This window comes from Carassius auratus, unplaced genomic scaffold, assembly GCF_003368295.1.
Source record: "Carassius auratus strain Wakin unplaced genomic scaffold, ASM336829v1 scaf_tig00214279, whole genome shotgun sequence".
NCBI lineage: Eukaryota > Metazoa > Chordata > Actinopteri > Cypriniformes > Cyprinidae > Carassius > Carassius auratus.
The window spans coordinates 184,217-205,372 of NW_020527591.1; the positions used below are offsets into that span (position 1 = coordinate 184,217).

Genomic DNA, 21,156 nt, shown 5'->3' on the forward strand with positions numbered 1-21,156 from the left:
TATGACCCCTTTAAATAGAATTATACTACCGAACATGAATAAAATATGCAAGCAGACACTGTCAAAATCAATAAATGAACCGATCTCTCCAAACAACACATGGATAATTTTCAGTGTCAGCAATTTAAACGCAAAAAGTGTCTAATATAAGTGATAGGAAAAGGCAACGTAATTAGCTGGTACTCAACACTCGTTTATGCACACACTATGATAGGCAAATCTGTGTCATTCATTGATACATACTGAATTAAAATAAACAAACAACAAAAACGCGCTTACCTTCGTTCTATAATTTTCCACAGAACTGAAGGAAGAACAGAACTTTGCATTGTCAAAACTAATAAAGTCTAACAGTTTTCAAGGATTTATCAATCTGGACCGTTTACAGCTGCAGTAGGTAACTTTTGTAAATATATATTTTTTACATAATACATTGTTAAACCTGTCATTATGTCCTGACAGTAGAATATGAGACAGATAATCTGTGAAAAAAAAATCAAGCTCCTCTGGCTCCTCCCAGTGGTCCTATTGCCATTTGCAGTTACTGACCGCTCCCGGTAAGAAACAACCAATCAGAGCTGTGGTCCGTAACTTTGTTCCCACCCAGCAAAAACTCGTTGAAAAGACGTCATTGGCAGACGTCTAAACAACGTTAAAATTTAGTTGAAAAGTGAAAGGTGAAAAGACGTCTTTTTCAGGTTGTCGAAAAGACGTCTATAAACAGACGTCCAAATTACGTTTAAATGTGGTTAAAAAGTGAAAGGTTAAAAGACGTCTTTTCCAGGCCTAATTACAACCGTGAATTATATTTCATATTCCTAATTAGTGAAAATAAGACAATTCACAGTATATTGACACATTTATTGACACATTACATCTTTCATGTAAATTCTTGATCACATTAAACAGATCGTAAAAACAGTAATATTGTGAAATATAACTACAGAAATAATTGTTTTCTATGTGGATGCATTGTCAAATGTAATTTATGCCTGTAAACTGAATTTTTAACACAATTACTCCAGTCTTCAGTGTTACATGATCTTCAGAAATCATTATAATATATGATTTGCTGCTCAAGAAACATTTCTGATTATCAATGTTTAAGATGGCAGATGGCAGATGTTTCCACTTTGAATGCTTTAGCCTTGCTGTTCTTTCTTTAGCATCTAAAGTGAGAAAGAAAACCGTAACTAAAATGTAAATGAATAATACAAAAACAATGGTTGTCCAAAATGTACAAATTAAAGTGTACTTGTTCTTCATGAGGGATTATTAACTAATCACTATGTCAGGGGTTGTCAGCTCTGGCCCTTAAGGTGAGACTTAGGTCTCTGCAGAGTAAAAGTGGGCATTTATGACTTAGTGTGTGTTTTCAAACTGCTGGGTGTTTCTAAATAGTTGCAATCTAAATAATCCCCCTTACCCAACTCCACCCCTAAACCTACCGTCACTATGACGTCAGCCAATCAGGTATCATGGTCTAAAAACACCCTGATCTGGTAACTCCCATTACTTTCCTGCAGAGACCTATGCTTGGCTTAAGGTCCACTGTCATGCAGAGTTTACGTCTCAGTCAGCTTCACAGTTTGCCCAGTTGTGCATATATTGTGTACACAAATGTAGGTACTGGTAAGCACTGTGGCTCACTATACACTGGTGACTATCTCTGTCCTCATTGTACAACATCACTACTGACATTAATGTACAACAATAAAACTGATATCTTTCTTTTAATGCTATTTACAGCACATTATGATAAATACTTTATTAGATGTATGTGCAAGATTTAATTCATAAATTAATTGGAAATGTTTACTTGATTAGGCATTACCTGTCTAGTGATATGTTTATGCTGAAATATATTATTGGTTTGTGTTTTAAACTCTATTACATGTAATCTTATAGCGAATTATCAGTGCACCGTAAAAAGAAAATTGTGATTGAGGCAGCCCTTCACCACTGACTACTGAGCAACGGACCTGAGTGAAACACACCCAGAGTTTACGTCCACACCTGATCACACTCACTTGTTCGTGACTTATAGTTAGTAAAACTGAAGACCTTGATTAATGTGTTCAGGTGCACTGCACTAGGTTGGTGAAAAACTCTGCATGTAAGTGGACCTTGAGAGACAATGTTGAGATCTCCTGCAATATGTTCTGAACATGAACTATAAAGAGGCAGAATGACTTACAACACTGGTGTCCAGTCCTGGGCTGGAGGACCAGCGTTCTGCAGAGTTTCTGCTGATCCTTGATCAGCTGCTCAGGTCTGCTTAACTGGGGTTGGAGCTAAACTCTGAAAAAAGAGAAGACAACCGATATTCTAATGTTAAAAAAGTTAAACAACGTTAAAAAATTGTATCCATAAATATGCACAACATCTGAAAATGCACAAAGATGAGAAGAAAGAACTTTCAACACTGAAAAATAAGAAGCAATATTAAATCACACATGCATTTTCTTTTCTTCTTATTATTCCTCTTGCAATAACTTTATTAACAATTACCTTGTGGTTTATCAATAATTTTCAGTCTTTGAAATAGAAAAGATCTATCAATTATGAACTATTATTTACCCCGTTTGTATATGTGAGGTGTTCATTACACATTTTACCAGTGTGTTAAGATCAGTAATTATGACTGTCGAATGTCTGACTTGACTCAGTGTATTCTCCCCCAAATATGATTAGACTATCAGTCGAATATCGGCAAGATTCAAAAATTCTGATTCGACTATGAAAAACCTTAGTCAAGGACACCCCTAGTAATTTCACAATATTACTATTTTACTGTATATTTTAATCAAATAAATGCAGCAGTGGTGAGCATAAAATATTTATTTTAAATACATTTTTAAATAATATTTTCTATTTCTCTTCCACCTTTATTTGATCCTCTAACTTTAACACTCACTATTCTAATTCTATTCTTTAAAAAAATCTAACTACCTTTCTAATCTTTTTGTATTCTATTTTCTTTACATTTATTATGCAATTGTGTGTGTGTTTGTGTATGTGTGTGTGTGTCAGAGATGCTCACAAGTCTCTGAGCTAGAGTCCAAGTCAAGTCTCAAGTCTCTGAGCTAGAGTCCAAGTCAAGTCTCAAGTCTCTTTATTATATTAAGTCTCTGGTTATAATAAATGTTGCATCACGTACAGCGACCCATCCAAGCTGCTTAAAAAACTCCATAGCTATATATAAGGAATTCAAAGCATGTAATATGTTATTATGACAACTCTATCTATTAGCATACAATATCAACTTTGATTTTGGTATATAATCAGTGTAAACAGGCTATTGCAACATGACAAAAACACCAAGAATGCTTTACTTTTAAGTTAATATCTGTATTTTGCATTTATGGATTCAGTAATGGCCTTCTGTCTGTCCTGGCTGTATAGCTGCACACCTCTTGTCTGGCTTAAGAATGAACAAAGCTACGCTGACTTATGTTATTCATACAATACCTATTCACAAATAAATATCAAAAACAAAGCCGGCTGCAATGAATTTCTGTGCAAAACAGCTTTTACTACAAACACTTCCACACAAGAACATTGTTATCACACAAGAACATTTTGATAGAGAACCAAAAATATTTAAAGTAGATAAAATTAGAATAAATAAAATGGAAATGTCTACATACTATTACTACTGTAAACTTTGCAAATAGGACATCAGCCCCTTCAAGTCAATGAACAATAACAAAGTGGGCTGCAATGAATATCTGTGCAAAACGTCATGGCTCCGCTCCTACCCAATGACAGAGGCACTCAGGTTTTTTTCCACTGGAGTACTCACGTGAAGGATGCGTGCACAACTAATAACTAATATCATCACGCTATAAAGGGTTGGCCTGCGCTGGGTGCGCCCCTCCCCCTATAACTGTTCTGTCTCGCGGAGGAGCTCATTTGTGTGCATCTGTGTGAAACATGCGCTCTGAAACACGCATAGGAAAAAAGAGCGACAGAAAGAACGGCTCCCCTCCAGCCGTGACTCGGCTCCCATCGTTCATGTTTATGAGCCGTTCAAAAGAATTGGTTTGTTCGCGAACGTCACAACTCTAACAGCGAGCTCATCTGACGTTTACTAAAAATTAACATCGTTCACGAGTCCCGGAGCTCGAGTCCGAGTCGAGTCTGAAGTCTTTCGAGGACGAGTCTCAAGTCGAGTCTGAAGTCACTGTTTGTGCGACTTAAGTCGCACTCGAGTCCGAGTCTCAAACTCGAGTCCCCATCTCTGGTGTGTGTATATATATATATATATATATATATATATATGTGCGTGTGTGTGTGTGTGTGTGTGTGTGTGTGTGTGTGTGTGTGTGTGTGTGTGTAAAGACCTCTAACTAGCTTGTTCTATTCTTTTTTTTAATTCTATCTGTTTTCTTTTTATTTATTATATTAGTTAAAATACCATGCTACGTGTACTGTGTTAACCTAACTGAGACTTGTTATAGCACTTATATATCATTGCTCTTTTTGTTGTTTTTGATTGCTTCCACTGTCTTCATCTGTAAGTCGCTTTGGATAAAAGTGTCTGTTAAATGAATAAATGTAAATGTAAATACACGATAGATCTGACCCTTAAACGTTTGAATGGTAGTGTATGTTTGAGGTTTTACCTACTAGTTATATGTTTCATCATGTCTAAAAATGTTCTTTAGCTGGATACACGCACGGCCATCAGCATGGAAGAATCTAGAACATAAACATTGTCATTCTGTCAATCTGTCTAAGTCAAAAATATTTATTATACAATGCCAGGTTTATTATAAATAAACTATAACAGAGGTGAAATGCAGAAAAGAAAATTAATTTACAGATTATACAAAAAAATTAAAAGAATAATAGCAGAATTTAAAGTTTTAGGTTTACTAACCGATTAATACTCTTACAGTGTGGGCATCAAAATAACTAACAGGCAAACACACATACATTATGAAAATATTATATAAACACACACATATATAAGAAAATTACAGATTCATGTTGATGTAGGCGAAATATATTGTGAAAAATGCACAAAGTTACCTCTTGTAGTTAGCTTTACAGTTGAGATGCTAACGGACTTTTTTCTGTAGACACCGACCATTTCTATAAAGTACATTTTCAACGAAAGCGTGTCATTTAAATGAAAGAAAGTTTCAGGGACACTTTTATGTAACATTTGTGTAATTTAGGGATTAAATTTACCTGAAATTAGTGAAAACAACCATGAGAGACAGCGTCCGTTCAGCTGCTTGACAGTTGAGCTGATCGAGCCCCGTTTCCATGGTGACTCCAGTACAGCACGTGACCATCAAGTGTTTTCAAAATATTTAAATATATTTAACAGTGCTTCAGACATGATGTCTAATATATTTCTTCACTAGTTTATGTTAATGGCTTTGTGGTGCGAAATAAAAGTTTTTTTCTGCTAAATTTGGACTAAAGCCCATTTACATCTATTTTTTTGGCTAAATTTGGATAAATAAATAAATAAATAAACGTCAAATGTCGCTTTTTGTGCTTAATTTGGACCAAATCGGACGGACCAAATGAAGACCAGTTTTCAACGTCGCTTTTTGGTCTAAAAGATGGCCATGACGGGCCGACTTGATTTAGACCAGAAAAAGACGTCCAAATGACGTCAGGTGCTGTGGGGGTTATGTGTTCAAAATGTAAAAAAATGCATATAATAAGCGAGTACACCATGAATCCATTTTCCAAAACGTGTTTTTAGCTTGTCCTGAATCACTAGGGTGCACCTATAATAAGTGTTTATATTCGGACTATTTAGATTGCTTCGGGGGTACCGCGGCGGAGTAACCCAGTACCTTTGTGATTCTTCATAGACATAAACAGAGAGAAGTAGTTCCGGCTACGATGTTCTTCCGCAAGACGCCAGCAGTTCTGGTTATTAACCGCTAGAGCGTCCGACTGCAGCTTTAAAGGGTAAAAGACAGGTTCGTATGAACGAAGATATCTAGTTTCGGTTTTGATTCATTTAAATGTGCCCAACTTGTCTGATTCAGAAAATTGCAGTCTCAGTCGACAATAATTCTCGTTTTGAGAGCTCCCCCACCCTCACTTGACACTACATTCAAAATCATAAACTGTCTGCTGAGCCCTCATGATAAGTCGACATTTACATTAGCACCAGCGCCTCTGCAGTGTTTGTGTGTGTGTCTGTGTGTTTATGCATGGAGAATTTGGTGATTAAAACTACATGTTTAAATGATTCGTTAAACAATTAGCCTATGCATTTTATATGTTTGAAGCCGCCAAACTGACCCCAAACCAGTCCAAAATGTGTCCACCCGCTCAAGCCATTTTTTTCTTCGCCCATTTGGTCGGGAAGCCCGCATAATCTGGTAACCCCGTTGCGTTAACCTGGCATCAGAGCTGCCCGCCCAAATTACTAGTGGCAATTTTTAAAATTGCAGTAACTAGCTACTGCTACCGAGATCGGTACTTCTGACAACCGTACGTAATGCAACGCATGCAAACAAAGAGCAGAACATCACTGATTCACACATTTACTCATCAGAAGAATCACATCTGATCGCATCCTGACTCATATATTATTAGCTGCTTCCTCTAAACATTTATTTCAACACTCATACAATGAATGAATTGTTTTAATTGATGCAGAATAATATTTCCCAAAATAAATTATGTATGAATATTATCCATTTAAAACACAGCAACATTTTGCTATTTATAAAAAAGTACTAGCTTTTGTTGGATATTCATTTTACTTTTATATCATTTCATTTTATATTTATATTATTTCATCCACTCATTTGGCAGAAGCTCTTATTCAAGGACAGTCGACTCGAACACTGAATTATAAAACATTTTAAGATCTCATTCACTGTATGATCTTGGAGCAGTGAACACATGGGAATTTGAACAAAAAATTCAGCAAACTTATTTCGTAGCGTTCATCATTCGTTGTAACGGTTGACTAGAAAAGAGACTAACGTTATATCTTACCATGTAAGAACAAGAAAAAGGACGTCCAAATAAATCGAGTCTTCATAAATAAAAACGGTAACAGATTCTGATTCATTCTCCCTTGCTCCTTTACATTGCATGCTCATTGCTCTGAGATAGGTATAAACGGAGGTCGGAAATGGGCGGGTCAGCTCTAAATGGGTGGGACTTCAGCTCCAAGTGGGCTGTACAAGCCTCCAGAGCCTTTTGATTGGTTTATTTAATGTCATGGGGTTAATGCACGCTGCGAACCCCACCCCCCCATCCCACCAAAAAAAAGATTAAAAAAAATAAAAAGACGACGTCAACTTCCCAAGGCTTTTCAGCGTCAAGAAAGAGGAGTTTGAAGGGGTAAGTTTAGACTTGTACAACGTATTACAATTTGCGAAAAAGTGCAGTATCTTGGCGGTTGATATTTTAGTCTTGATGTAGTTAAATCATGATTACAAGCTCATTGCATTCAAGTTTGAAAATGGCAGGACATTCATGTGCACTTTTTACCTTCAAAACTCATATTTACAATTACTTCGAGAGCACGTTAAGACAGCATTAGCAGCACAGATAAATTACATCTATATTATGTCTGTTACCCTTTTGTGCTAAATATTTCTGCAATACATATAGGATTTACGCTGCAGATTACGGACACTGAAGACCATAAGCAGGTATTGTTACTAACGTTACGTAAAATATGCAGGCCTATGTATTATAACTGCACTGATATTTAAGCGATCAATAACTATTAATAGATTTAATACAGTGTTCCATAAGAATGAGTCTTAGTTAAAACTCCTAACTGATAATGCTTGACTTTAACAAAGCTGGTCATTGTTTCAAAACCTGCTGTTATATTTTTAAAATGTTATCTATTTTTACGTGTAACGTTAATCCAAATAATGTAATGCAATTGAAACATTTGGTTTAATTACCAAATTCATGTTTCAATTTAATAATCATAACAGTGGATATATGAGGATAACTGCAGTGTCCACCTCCATGCATTACATATAAACAGGTGTAGAATTAATTTTGTCATTGTAGGAAACACAAACAAACAAAAACATTATTTGTAAACTTTGTGTTACAGAAAGTTCAAGTCTGGGTGGCCAAAAGTTAAATTTCAGTGATCTGGTTACCGCCTCTCTCTGCAAACCCAAAGGATCACTTTCCTGTAAACTTTTTTTTTGTTCTTTCTATGCATCAAGATGTGTAATTTATTTTTTCTGAAGATTTTTGACTAATGTGTGTGTGTGTGTGTGTGTGTATGTGGGTACTTGTGTGGATAAATTATGTTCATACTTTAAAGGTGGACATTTGCAACAGCGCTTGTCCCTAAAATTGCTCCAGGGGTATGGTCAGAGACTATCCTAAATGACAAATGATGGAATGTAAATGACATTACATTCTGTAGACATCTCACATAAATGTGCATTGTACTTTAGTTAATATTAACTTGTCAACAGTGAATTATTTTAGGATGTCATTGGACTGAATGTTTAGTGACTAATGACACTTCATTCCAGTAAAAATATAATCCATAGCCTTGGAGTGAAAGCAGCAGCAAAGTGTTCCAATGCTGATAAAAATCAAGCTGGTTAAAACCTCAGGTTCCTTAAATATCTGTTCTACAGGACTGTTTGGGGTTGGACAGATTTTGTAATGGTTTTGAAGTCTGATGCTCACCAGACCTTCATTTATTTGTTCAGAAATGCAGTAGAAACAGTCATATTGTAAATTGTAATAATATTTTACAATAACTCTTTTCTATTTGAGGCAGCAACCGATCTACCCCAATCATCATTAACGGAACGGGACCCCAGTGGAGAGAGTGAGCAGCTTCAATACCTTCAAATGCCCTGCAAAGAGTAGCTGAGCACATCTCCAGAACATCTATCCCCTCTCTGCAAGACATCCACACCAGAAGATGTAAATCTAGGGCTGTTAAGATCCTTAAAGACCCCACCCACCCTGGAAATCCACTGTGTCATCTGCTACAGTCAGGCAGACGCTTCTGCAGTCTGATGGCAAAGAAGGAGAGGCTCAGGAGAAGTTTCTTCCCTCATGTTATCAGACTACTAAACATGGACATTAACACACTGCACTTTATAGACTGTTTGTTTAGGGTTACATAATAACTCTCTGCACACTGCGCTTTTTTTTGACAACCTAACTATGCAACTCATCCTCACTGCACATTGTTTACATCTCTGCACATCTTCTGTGTAGCAGTTTCTGTGTAGCATCTCTACAAATCATCTGTATAGTAGTTTAATACAGTATATTGTGTATATTTCATTATTTGTATTTAATTTTTTTTTTTTTTGCACAGTCTAAAAAGAGTATGGCAGACCTACATTTCACTGCTTTTTGCATGTCATATAACAAATAAAACTTGAGTTTTTAATAGTGTGGAGCATTACCTGTGATTTGAGTTGGTGATAAAAGGAGATGGGGGAAAAGGGTGTCTTAAATTGGACTTTGGTACCAATAATATTTTCCTCTTAAGTCTTGGAATGTTTTTTTATTATTATTAATTCTTGTATAACTATTTAGATTTTTTTTTCTTTTTTTAAATTAAATGTTTATTTGCAAAATTTATTTCCACGTGTGGCCTTTTGTAATGTTGTTTCACCTAGAGCCAAGGGGGTTGTAACAATCTAAACAATATAATTCTCCCTCAGATTTCAACTTGCATTAAAAAAAAACATTAACATACTGTAAACATTTTATTGCTCTAAATTACTCATTCATTTTCTTGATACTGATATAATTATAAAATTAATATAATTTAATATACTTGAATGTTTGCAGGTGTCACACAATTATATAACCTCTTGTTAATAAAATTTAAACTACAATGAAAAACAATAAATCTGTTTTCCATTAGTGCTACTTTATGCCATCCTCATTTGCGCGCACCCCGGCAATGACGCAATGTGAAATTTCCGCTTAAACCCCGCCCGTTTGTAAAGTCCCGCCCACTAGCGGCAAAAGTTCCTACCACTTGGAGCTCTCCGTGAAGTCCAGCCCACTTGCGGCAAAAGCTCCTCCCACTTTGGAGGTCTTTTCGTCTCCTGTCTATTCTTCTTCTTTTGTTTTATGGCGGGTAACACCACTGTTAGGGTCATTATCGCCACCTACTGTTTTGGAGAGTGTGAACCAGAGTTTACCCTTTGCGAGAAAAAAACATTTTAATCATGTCAGTTCTCTTAAAATACAAAATTAAACTCTCTAATCCATGAGTATATGTATTTTAAGCTATAGGTTATCCACTATCATCTTTCTAAGTTCATTTTTCATTCTTTCTCGTTCATTAGCATACTTTTTTGACAAACACAAATAACATGTTCTACTGATTCCTCCATTCCACAGTGCTCACAAAATCCTGTAGGATGTTTATTTATTATTTTTAAGGTTTTATTCAGCATATGCCAACCCTTAATCTTGTTAAAATATTTTCCTCTTTGGTGCATCTTTTATTTATTCCCACTACTCTTACTTCTTGTTGTATTCATAAAGTTGTCATCCTGTATCCAATTTATGTTGCTCCTCGTTTTCCAATGCCTGCTTGGCTAATCCATCAAACTTTTCATTACCCATGAGCTGGTCTCCACATAAATATTATCATGATATTCATATTCTTAAATCTATACAGATTCTCAGTCCATGACAACACTTCAGTGCAGTTCTTGTAATTTTTATAACAAATTTCCTGAAAGATTAAGTTGTCAGGGAAGAAGACCAAACATGTATCGCACACAGTATCTTACCTGATCACCTGACTGCATTTCCATTTCTGTTAATTTAATAAAAATGACAAACTCAGTTACATGGTTTGGTTAATTTCACATCTTTTAAAGATTATTTATTACGAAATATTTCCATGTTACTGCAGCTGTTTTACTGCAGCTGTATGTAATACACACCTGTCCTTCTTCTTTGGCGCTCAAAGCAGCAGCTAAAGCAACAGGCAGCAGAACAACAGCAGCATATATTCCTGCTACTGCAGCTGAAGACAGAGAGTTTCTTTTTCACTTAGTGTAAAAAAAAATGTATAGAAATATATATATATATATATATATATATATATATATATATATATATATATATATATATAACTAAATGATACTCACCAGTGACAGAAACAATGAAGCTCTTCATGATGCTGAATCTGATGTTGATGATTGTTAGTTTATAAAGTCCAGAGTCTGATGTCCTCATGTCTGTGATGGTCAGAGATCCAGTCTGATGATCCAGCTTCAGTCTGTCTCTGAATCTCTCATCACACTGATCATCTCTACAGATCTTACTCTGATCTCCAGTGATTTCAGCGATGAGAATATCATTAAAATACCACGTCATCACATCATTTGGGTGTTTTATTACCCCAGGATCTAAAGTAACATATTTCTCCCTGCTTTTTTCTTCTCATTTTATCTTGTCTTGCAGCAGGAACATCTGAAACACAAATCATCAAATAACTGAAGGTTTTTTTTTTTTGGGGGGGGGCTGCAAAACCTCAAGAACTATGGATATTAAAATGATTCCTTGTGCTTATAAAATCCAAATTTTTTATTTTTATTAGCTTATTTGTTACTGAACAATGCCATTGTGATATTTGTTACTGAGCATTGTCAATGTGAAAAAACAGATATAGATATGAAATCATATAATGTTGTCCTGTCTTCCTACAACATGTGCATTTAGAGCAGGGGTTGCAAACGTAGGTTCTGGAGAGAGAGTTTTGCTTAAACCCTAATCAAACACAGCTGAACAAGCTAATCAGGGTCTGAAGGGTTACTAGAAAGCTACAGGCAGGTGAGCTTTAATTAGGGTTGGAGCTGAACTCTGTAGGGCCTCAGCTCTCCAGGACCGGAGTTAGCCACCCTTAATTTAGAGCGATTATATGAACCAGCAAGCATGGTCTGTGGCAGACTTTTCGAAGAAAAAAAAAAGAAAAATAAATAGTGATTTAAACTTTTGGACACACGAAGACATTATTATATGATTACATCAATATATGGTTTTTCAAGTCATCTCCAGCAGGAGATAAAGTAGATGAACAATGCAGTGCTGATTGACATAACTTTTATTACAGTACAGATACTATTCTGATTTGTGAGAATGATTTGTGCAGTTTTCCCTTTGTTCTGAGATATCCATTCATGAGACATCCATTTTAGTAGGGCATGATCATTTACGAAGATAAATTTTGGACTCAAAAGGAAATCTCAATTTTTCAACAACCCATTTAACAGCAAGACATTCTTTTTCAATTGCGGCATAATTTTTTTCTCATAGGGTAGTGGCTTATGCCTAATAACCATCACTGGATGTTCCATACCTTCCTGCAACTGGGACAGCACAGCTCCAATCCCTAGTTCTGAGGCATCTGTTTGTAGAACAAATGTTGTGTTGAAGTTTTAATATTAACAAATATTGGCTTCAAATTATGAAGGCTATAAGATTATAGTATAATTCGAGACATGGGGGCAAAAAATGTCCTGTAAGAAATTTTATTTTTAATATTTAAGTCATGAGAATCAAATGTCACGAAAGTAATTTCTAAGTACAATAAGAGTATTGCTTTCCCGAATGTCAGTGCGATTGCAAATGAATTGATTTTATACAGCAGCTCAACAAACAAGATGCTAGTAATGATTTTGTTATATTAGTTACAATGCTGTCTGTTTACAGTATCGGTTTCAATAAGAAAAAAAGTTTTTAACAAAGCCAGAGTAAGATCGATAGTGCGACTCCGACCAGCAATGTGCTTGCTCACAGTTATGAATGAACTCATTCATTTGTTAATGAATGAATCTGTGTTTTTGAACAAATCATTTGAGTCAATGATCCAGTGGCCCATTTATAAAGACAATCACTAGCTTTGTTTCTAAAAGAATCAGACGTTTTGAATGAATTAGTCAACGGATCACTCGTTAAAAACAATCTGCAAAACATGGTAATTATCACTATCAAAAATGTTAATAATAATTTAATAATGTAATTGTGAGCAAACAAGGTTTTAACAAAAGGTAATTCGGCCCGCACAAGGGGACATTTTCTCTAATCCGGCCCTCAACCTTAGATGAGTTTGACACTCCTGCTCTAGATGTTGAAGATGTTCTTCCCCAAGTCCTTTGATGGAAAACAATGTCACCCAGATATGCAGAAGCATATAGTTGGTGGGGACGGAGGACTCTATGGATGAGTCTTTGAAATGTGGCCGGTGCCCATGGACCCCAAAAGGAAGAACCCGGTATTGAAAGGCTCTGTCAGGAGTGCAGAAAACAGTCTTGGGTTTGGCTAAAGAGTTTAATGGTACTTGCCAGTATCCTTTGGTCAAGTCAAGTGTTGAGATGAACAAAGCATGGCCCAATTGCTCAATCAGCTCATCTATTCTGGGCATAGGGTACATGTCAAATTGGGAGATCTCGTTCAAGTTCCTGCAGTTGTTGCAGAATCGTATGCTCCCATCTGGTTTAATTACTAGGATGAAAGCACTTGATCATGCACTTTGGGATTCTTCTAGAATTTCTAGCTTTAATATTTTTTTGTATCTATTTTTAGATGGCTTCCCTTTTGGCTTCTGGAATCCAATATGGTTGAAATCTAACAATCTTTCCAGGGTCTGTTACTATATTATTGGCTATTAGTCAGGTCTGTCCAAGGAGATCAGAGAAGGCATCACGGTTCCACCATAGAAACTCTTCTAATTGCTGCTTCTGCCTAGGGGAAATCTGGTCACCCATCTTCACTTCAGGGGTTACAGGGGAAAGGATACTTGCCGTGAGGACATTGCTTGGAGTGTGATAGGTTCATGCCATGGTTTCAAGAGGTTTATATGGTAGATTTGCTGGCCTTCAGCCCGGTTGGTGCACTCTGCAGTTTACTGGACCCAACTGCTGTACAATATCATAGGGTCCCAGCCACCTGGCCAGGAATTTGCATTGGTTGGATTGGATTAAAACTAACACCTTTTCTCCAGGGTGAAATTTTTGTACATGTGCCCCTCTGTATACCTTGGCCTGCTGTTGTTGGGCCTGATGAATGTGTTCCCTTATGATCGGCCAGATCCTTGCCATTTGGTCGTGCATTTGCTCAACATGCTCGATAATGGTGCGATGTGGTGATGGCTGCTGTTCCCAACTCTCTTTGGCGAGGTCCAGAATTCCTTGAGGTTGACATCCATAGATGAGTTCAAAGGGTGAGAAGTCAGTGGAACTCTGTGGGATTTTTTGAACAAAAAAGACATATAGTAACAGCAGATCCCAGTTTTTCCCCATCATTGTCAATAATTTTCTACAACATTTGTTTAATAGTTTTGTTAAACCTTTCTATGAGCCCATCAGTCTGGGGGTGGAATATAGAGGTTTTGAGTTGCTTCACCTTTAGTTGTCAGCATGTCTCTATCATTACAGGAGACCTTAAGCATGAGCCTTGGTCTGTAAGGATCTTGTCTGCTATCCCTACCCAGCTGAAGAGTTGAACCAGTTCTCTGGCAATGGCCTTTAAGGTGGCTAACTGGAGAGGAACCACTTCAGGGAATTTCGGTGGCATAGTCTAGGATGACCAGGAGGTATCTGTGTCCCCGGTTGGATTTTGGCGGTAGTCCCACAGTGATTGGCAGAGGGGGTTGATAGATTACCTTTGGGCTATGGAGTTGACATTCAGCACAGTGGCGACAATAATCTTCGACCACCCTCTTGACCCTTGGCCAATAGAAACGTGGTGGTCTTGTAATGGTGTGGGTAATGTTTTATTGGCACACTTTGGGCCCCTTAGTACCAACTGAGCATTGTTTAAATGCAATAGTTTACCTGAGTATTGTTGCTGACCAAGTCCGTCCCTTTATAACTACAGTGTACCCATCTTCTGATGGCTACTTCCAGCAGGATAATGCACCATGTCACAAAGCTGAAATCAATTCAGACTGGTTTCTTGAACATGAAAAGGAGTTCACTTTACTCAAATGGCCTCCACAGTCACGAGATCTCAATCCAGTACAGCAGCTTTGGGATGTGGTGGAACGGGAGATCATGGATGTGCAGCCGACAAATCTGCAGCAACTACGTGATGTTATCATGACAATATTGACCAAAATCAATATTGACCAAAATGAGGAATATTTCCAACACTTTGTTGAATCTATCACACGAAGAATTAGGGCAGTTCTGAAGGAAAAAGACAGTCCAACCCGGGTACTGGCAAAGTTTAGCTAATAAAGTGGCCAGTGAGTGTATATGTGTGTGTATGTGTGTGTGTGTATGTATCAGTAAGCATGTCCCATGTATTTTGACACATATGAAGTTCTGTGATATTTCAATAACAGATCATATAGACTGTGGGTAGAAAATACGTCTTGATTCATAATGTAACATGCCAATAAACAGCAGAAAACACTGATTTACACATTCACTCATCAGACAAACATACATGAGTTTAATTGATGAACTTATTCTTAATAACTAGTGGCTCAACTTATGAGATCAAAGATGTATATATTTAATAAGCTTCAGCACTAAAGTATACTCACTTGCAACAGTAAAACTAAATCTCTTCATGATACTGATTCTACTGTTGATGATCTGCAGTTTATAAAATCCAGCATCTGAGGTACTGATGTTCCTGATGGTCAGAGATCCAGTCTGATGATCCAGCTTCAGTCTGTCTCTGAATCTCTCAGTACCTAAATTACACTGAACACCAGTACAGATCTTACTGTGATCTCCCGTGATTTGAGCGATGCGAATGTCGTTAAAATACCATTTAATCTTTTCTTGTTGGTTTGTTTTTACACTAGTCTGTAGAGTGACTGAATCTCCCTCCACCACTGACACTTCATCTTTATCAACATCAGACAAACCTAAAAAAGAAATTAACAGTTCAATATGTATCATCTACGATAACATTATGATGGGAGATATGCAAGCTGACATTATCAAGCACTTTGCAAAAAAGAAAAAAAAAACATTGCTTATTAAAATGCAGTTATAATGCACCAGAATTTCAAAATATGCAAAGGCAAAAAATGTCCCTGAATGAGTTTTTGTCTAGTTAAGCACTATGTTTGTTCTGTTTGCCATTGAGAACAGTTCCAAATAAAGAGCCTTCTGGCTGTTGGCTGAATAGAAGTCAAATGTTAATTTCATTACTCTAATTGAAAAATGCAACAGCTTTGATTAGAGAAAATTGAATTATGTGAAAAGAGCATTAGACTGTGGAAAAAGCTGCCACACACTGAAATAGACACTGACTGATACTTAAAAATTCTTGTAAAGTCATGTAGCCTACACTCATAAACCTTTAAAGCTTAATGCTTTACCCTATTGAATAATGTTTTTATACTTCATCTTTATCTTATCCCATCTCAGGGAAAGTCAACTCAGACTTCAAGTTTCAACTCAGAGTTGGTTGAACCTCCTTATTGAAACGGGCCCCAGTTGTGTGTCTCCAAGAAACACACAGTGGTGTTTTGAATACTGAATGAATATTTTGAATTAATCGGGTGACTCAATGATTCAGTAAAGCATTAAATCAGGCCATCACTTGCTTCATTCCTGAATGAATGAGCCATTTGAACAAGTCATTTGAATGAATAACTTATTTATTAAGACTTAAGTCTTTATTTACTAAGTTTATTTTCATATTTGATATATCATATTTTTTTCCATTATTTTCTTTCATATACCTATTCAAAATGTTATATTTAAACATTATTCATAAAATTGTAATCACAGTGTAAATACATTCATGCCACCTTTGTAGTGCAAAAATTTAGTTCCTGACAGTGTTTTTACATATTAAATCAGATTTTCTATATTAAACGTTTGAAAAGTTGAGTTTTGAGGATAACTCAGACCAAAGTATTATCTATTTAAAACCACTGGTCCAATCAAACAGCATTTGATGTTTGCAGGATGGACATGAATGGCAAGGAACATAACATTTATTTGGGCATTATGTACAGATCAGCTTAGCTGAATCAATAAAACATTTTACAAGCAACTTATTGAATATACTGGCTATCAATTGAATATTATAATATATGCCTAAAATATTTAGGTGTGAAAATAACCTTAATTAAAATATATTTAATAAACAAGAACATGACAACAGACTTTGAAATGTGGTGAAAAAACAGGTGGCCCCCTGAGAGAAAAAAGTTTGACCAGGGCTAATTTCAAATAATGTGGCATGAAAAGTTGTACGTAGCATCAGAATGCTACATTAACCTACATCATGTCTACACCGGATGTGAGCAGCACTGTGCGGCGAAGCGCAATATAATACAATAGAACTCTTTATAATAAGTGATGCTGTCTTGGATGAGGCACAACAGCAAAAATGTGGCGAGTTTGTAGAAAAGAAAAGTGGACATGGAAAATAGATTATTCAAATGTGACTGGACTGAACAGTTTTGAGTGAGTGACTTATCTTTGTTATGGAATACACGTGTTGGTTCACGGTGAGTTCACAGTTTTAATGTACAAGTTAGATTTTTTTCAAGATCTAAGGTAAAATATGCTATCTATTGTTGCTTTCACTATGGCTATAAAGATAATGCAAATTATTATTGTTATTATTCATTACATTTATACGGCTCTTTTCTGCTGTTCTAAAAACTGCGTGTTCTCTCTTTCAGCACGTAGAGTTATTCATTTTAGGTTAAACTCAAATCTGACTCCATTTTATTATTTAATCTGACTCCATTTTAGTATGACCTCGAATTTAGGTTGAAATGCAAATTGGTTGTATGCCTTTTTAATTAATATTCTTCTGACATTTGATTATTCTAGTTAACTCTATTTTTATATTAACTCATTCATTCGGGTGCTCATGTTGCTAACAAGGATACAACGTAATCTACTAGTCAATAATTACAGAGTAAAACAGAATAGAATCAAAATGTAACAATTTATTTACAGTCAGGTAGATATGTATTTTGCCAATTACATATCCAATTGAAACAACATCAAATCATATCAATACAAAACATCAAATTCTCAAAGATGAATCTAAAAGTAAAATATGCATACCTGACCTTAGAAAATACATAGTATGAAGTGAAGAGACACACAACACACTACGGGCTTTCTGGCTACAGAAATCGCCCTGATCCTTTTGCTGCAATCGTTTAAATACCTCAGACCAAGACAAACATCCCCCGAGATGAAGACAGAAACTAACAATTGGAATTTGCATTACCTCAGGTCCCAAGCTTGGGTGGTTTTACACCTCAATGGGAATAGCGGGTAATTTACATGGAGGACCCTAGGAAAGGACACTCCCATCACAGTAATCAAGATATGTCTTGACTCTTCAGATCTGTATTATCTTCTAATCTACTTTTGTGAGAGTGAGACCATTGTACCAGTTGCACTGAGACATTTCCAATGATACTAGACATGAGTGTTAGTTCACTTGCATTGACATTTTCATGTAGTCATTTTGAGCAGACGGAGTAGAAGGAAGAATGGGTGAAGGGATTTAAAATGAAACAAATGGCCAGAAGGGGAGGAGGTCTCCTGCTCCTCCACTCTGTGGGGTGTCTTGAAGATCCCCGTGTATGTTTGTATTGTCTGTTTCTCAGGAGATCAAAGTATCTCAGGTTCTTTCGTCCTTACAATGAGTCTATTAGAACATTAATTTAAATGAATTATACAATAATAATAAATAACTTTTATTTATTTATTTATTTTAAACGGAAGTCCTGAATGACTTATTAAAGGCCATTTATTCATTTTGATCGTGGCTGCTGAAACATCAGGTTTTATATCTGGACAATTACATTTTTTTATTTTTTACAAATATTGGGTACAGAGACAAAATAATACTAATAAAAGAAGAACAATCATGTTAGTTGGCCTCAGTTAGGAAACATTTATTTCCATTAGTTATTTTCACACTTAATTATAGTCAAGTCAAGTCACCTTTATTTATATAGTGCTTTAAACAAAAAAGATTTTGTCAAAGCAACTGAACAACATTAATAAGGAAAACAGTGTCAATAATGCAAAGTGACAGTTAAAGGCAGTTCATCATTGAATTCAGTGAGGTCATCACTCATCTAAGTTCAGTTTAAATAATGTCTGTACAATCATTTGCAATCAAGTCAACGATACCTCTGTCAATGAAGTGTCCCCAACTAAGCAAGCCAGAGGCGACAGCGGCAAGGAACCGAAACTCCATCGGTGACAGAATGGGGAAAATAACCTTGGGAGAAACCAGGCTCAGTTGTCAGTCTCCTCTGACCAGACGAAACCAGTAGTTCAATTCCAGGCTGCAGCAAAGTCAGATTGTGCAGAAGAATCATCTGTTTCCTGTGGTCTTGTCCTGGTGGTCCTCTGAGACAAGGTCTTTACAGGGGATCTGTATCTGGGGCTCTAGTTGTCCTGGTCTCCGCTGTCTTTCAGGGCTGTAGAGGCCTTTCTAGGTGCTGATCCACCATCCTGGCTGGATAAGTACTGGACCCAGGTGACTGCAGTGACCCTTTTATCTAGATACAGACTGGATCTGGTGGCTATGGCATTTTATACCTGTTAAAATTAATTGTGTAAGCTTTTGTTACTTTCACTGTTCATTTTAATGGTGCATTCGAGAAGCTCAATGCTGTAATACAGGGAACCACTCCTTATACATTATACGAGTACACCCGTATATTTTGGTGATGTAATTTGCGTCACACGCACTGTACGCGGACCCTCAGATATGAATAAAAACCATAATTTTAGAGCAAGCTAAACATACACAGTGCGCACACGTTTGCATTGGTGCAGAAGACTCGAGAGCCTAGAGCATTTGACACAGTCTGCCAGTCTCACTTTTGCTGTATGCTTGACGTTTAAAATAAATGTTGTTTATAGTGAATTCCTCTATAATTTTTATTTGTTTAAAATTTATGATTTAGATCATTTGAATCACATGCAATTACTGTAACCCACCCTGTTAAAATCCACTTTGTGGTTATTTATCATCCCCTAGGTCAACTGGGAAACTTTTTGGAGGAGTTGGATATGCTACTATCAAACTTTCCAGATAAACCCCAGGCTGCTGACTTCAAAACTCTGCTCACCTAATTTGAACTCAAGTGAGCGTCTACTACAGCAACTCACAAATCAGGCAATTAACTTGACCTCATCTACACTCGCTGTTGCTCCATGGACAACTCTTCAGTTGCTCCACTGCACACCTCAAACCACTTCCTCATAACTGCTAACCTCACACTTACTCCTGAAGCGGCACACACTCCAACGCAGGTCACCTTTCGATGGAACCTATGCTCACTCTCTCTATATCGCCTATCCTCTGTGGTTTCATCCTCTCTTCCTTCACTCTCTCAGTTTTCAGCTCTGGACACTCTTTACTCCAACCTAACCTCTTGCTTGGGCAACTTTTGCCCACTGTTGTCTAGACCAGCACGCACCACCCCATCGGCCCCTTGGCTGTCCGATGTTCTCTGTGAACATCGCTCTAAACTCAGGGCTGAAGAGAAGAAATGGCATAAATCAAGAAACTCTACGGACCTCAGTGTGTATCAGTCTATTCTCTCTTCCTTCTCTGCAAATGTCTTCACAGTGAAAACATACTACCACAACAAAATCACAACTCGAATGGAATCAATCTTACTGATATAGATATCATACCTCAAAGCGATGATGTTACAGACCATTTCCTTGTATCGTGCATGCTGCATATCACTGATATTAACTATATGTCTCAGCGTTACCATCTGGGCAGAACTATTGTTCCAGTCACCAAAGACAGATTCGCAAATAACCTGCCTGATCTATCTCAACTGCTATTTGTACCCAAAAATACACATGAATTAGACGAAATGACTGAGAACATGGGCACTACTTTCTGTAAAACATTAGAAGCTTTTGCCCCCATCAAATTGAAAAAGGTTAGAGAAAAACGTACTGTACCATGGTATAACAGTAATACTCACTCTCTCAAGAAAGTAACTCATAGTCTTGAACGCAAATGGAGAAAAATTAACTTGGACATTTTTAGAAATTGCATGGAAAAAACAGTATGCCCAGCTATAGACAGGCTCTAAAAACTGCTAGGGCAGAGCAAATACACAAACACATAGAAAATAACCAAAGCAATCCAAGGTTTTTTATTAGCACAGTGTCTAAATTAACAAATTACCAGATGCCACCTGAT

At 36.7% G+C, this 21,156-nt stretch overlaps 2 long non-coding RNA genes across 3 annotated transcripts; one reads left to right on the forward strand and one right to left on the reverse strand.

Moving 5' to 3' along the window:
• Window positions 1-1,000: 1,000 nt before the first annotated feature.
• LOC113091741 (uncharacterized) lies at window positions 1,001-5,272 on the reverse strand. The gene is made up of 5 exons (XR_003287427.1): window positions 5,200-5,272; window positions 5,038-5,100; window positions 4,633-4,704; window positions 2,198-2,301; window positions 1,001-1,169 (listed from the first exon to the last, which is right to left on the reverse strand). It is a non-coding gene; the product is annotated as an uncharacterized LOC113091741 (long non-coding RNA).
• Window positions 5,273-7,130: 1,858 nt separating this feature from the next.
• LOC113091739 (uncharacterized) lies at window positions 7,131-9,576 on the forward strand. Of its 2 annotated transcripts, XR_003287426.1 has the most exons (4): window positions 7,131-7,335; window positions 7,609-7,649; window positions 8,072-8,155; window positions 8,762-9,576. It is a non-coding gene; the product is annotated as an uncharacterized LOC113091739 (long non-coding RNA). The 2 variants fall into 2 exon arrangements; XR_003287425.1 differs by having other exon boundaries at window positions 8,072-9,576.
• The last annotated feature ends 11,580 nt before the right edge of the window (window positions 9,577-21,156 follow it).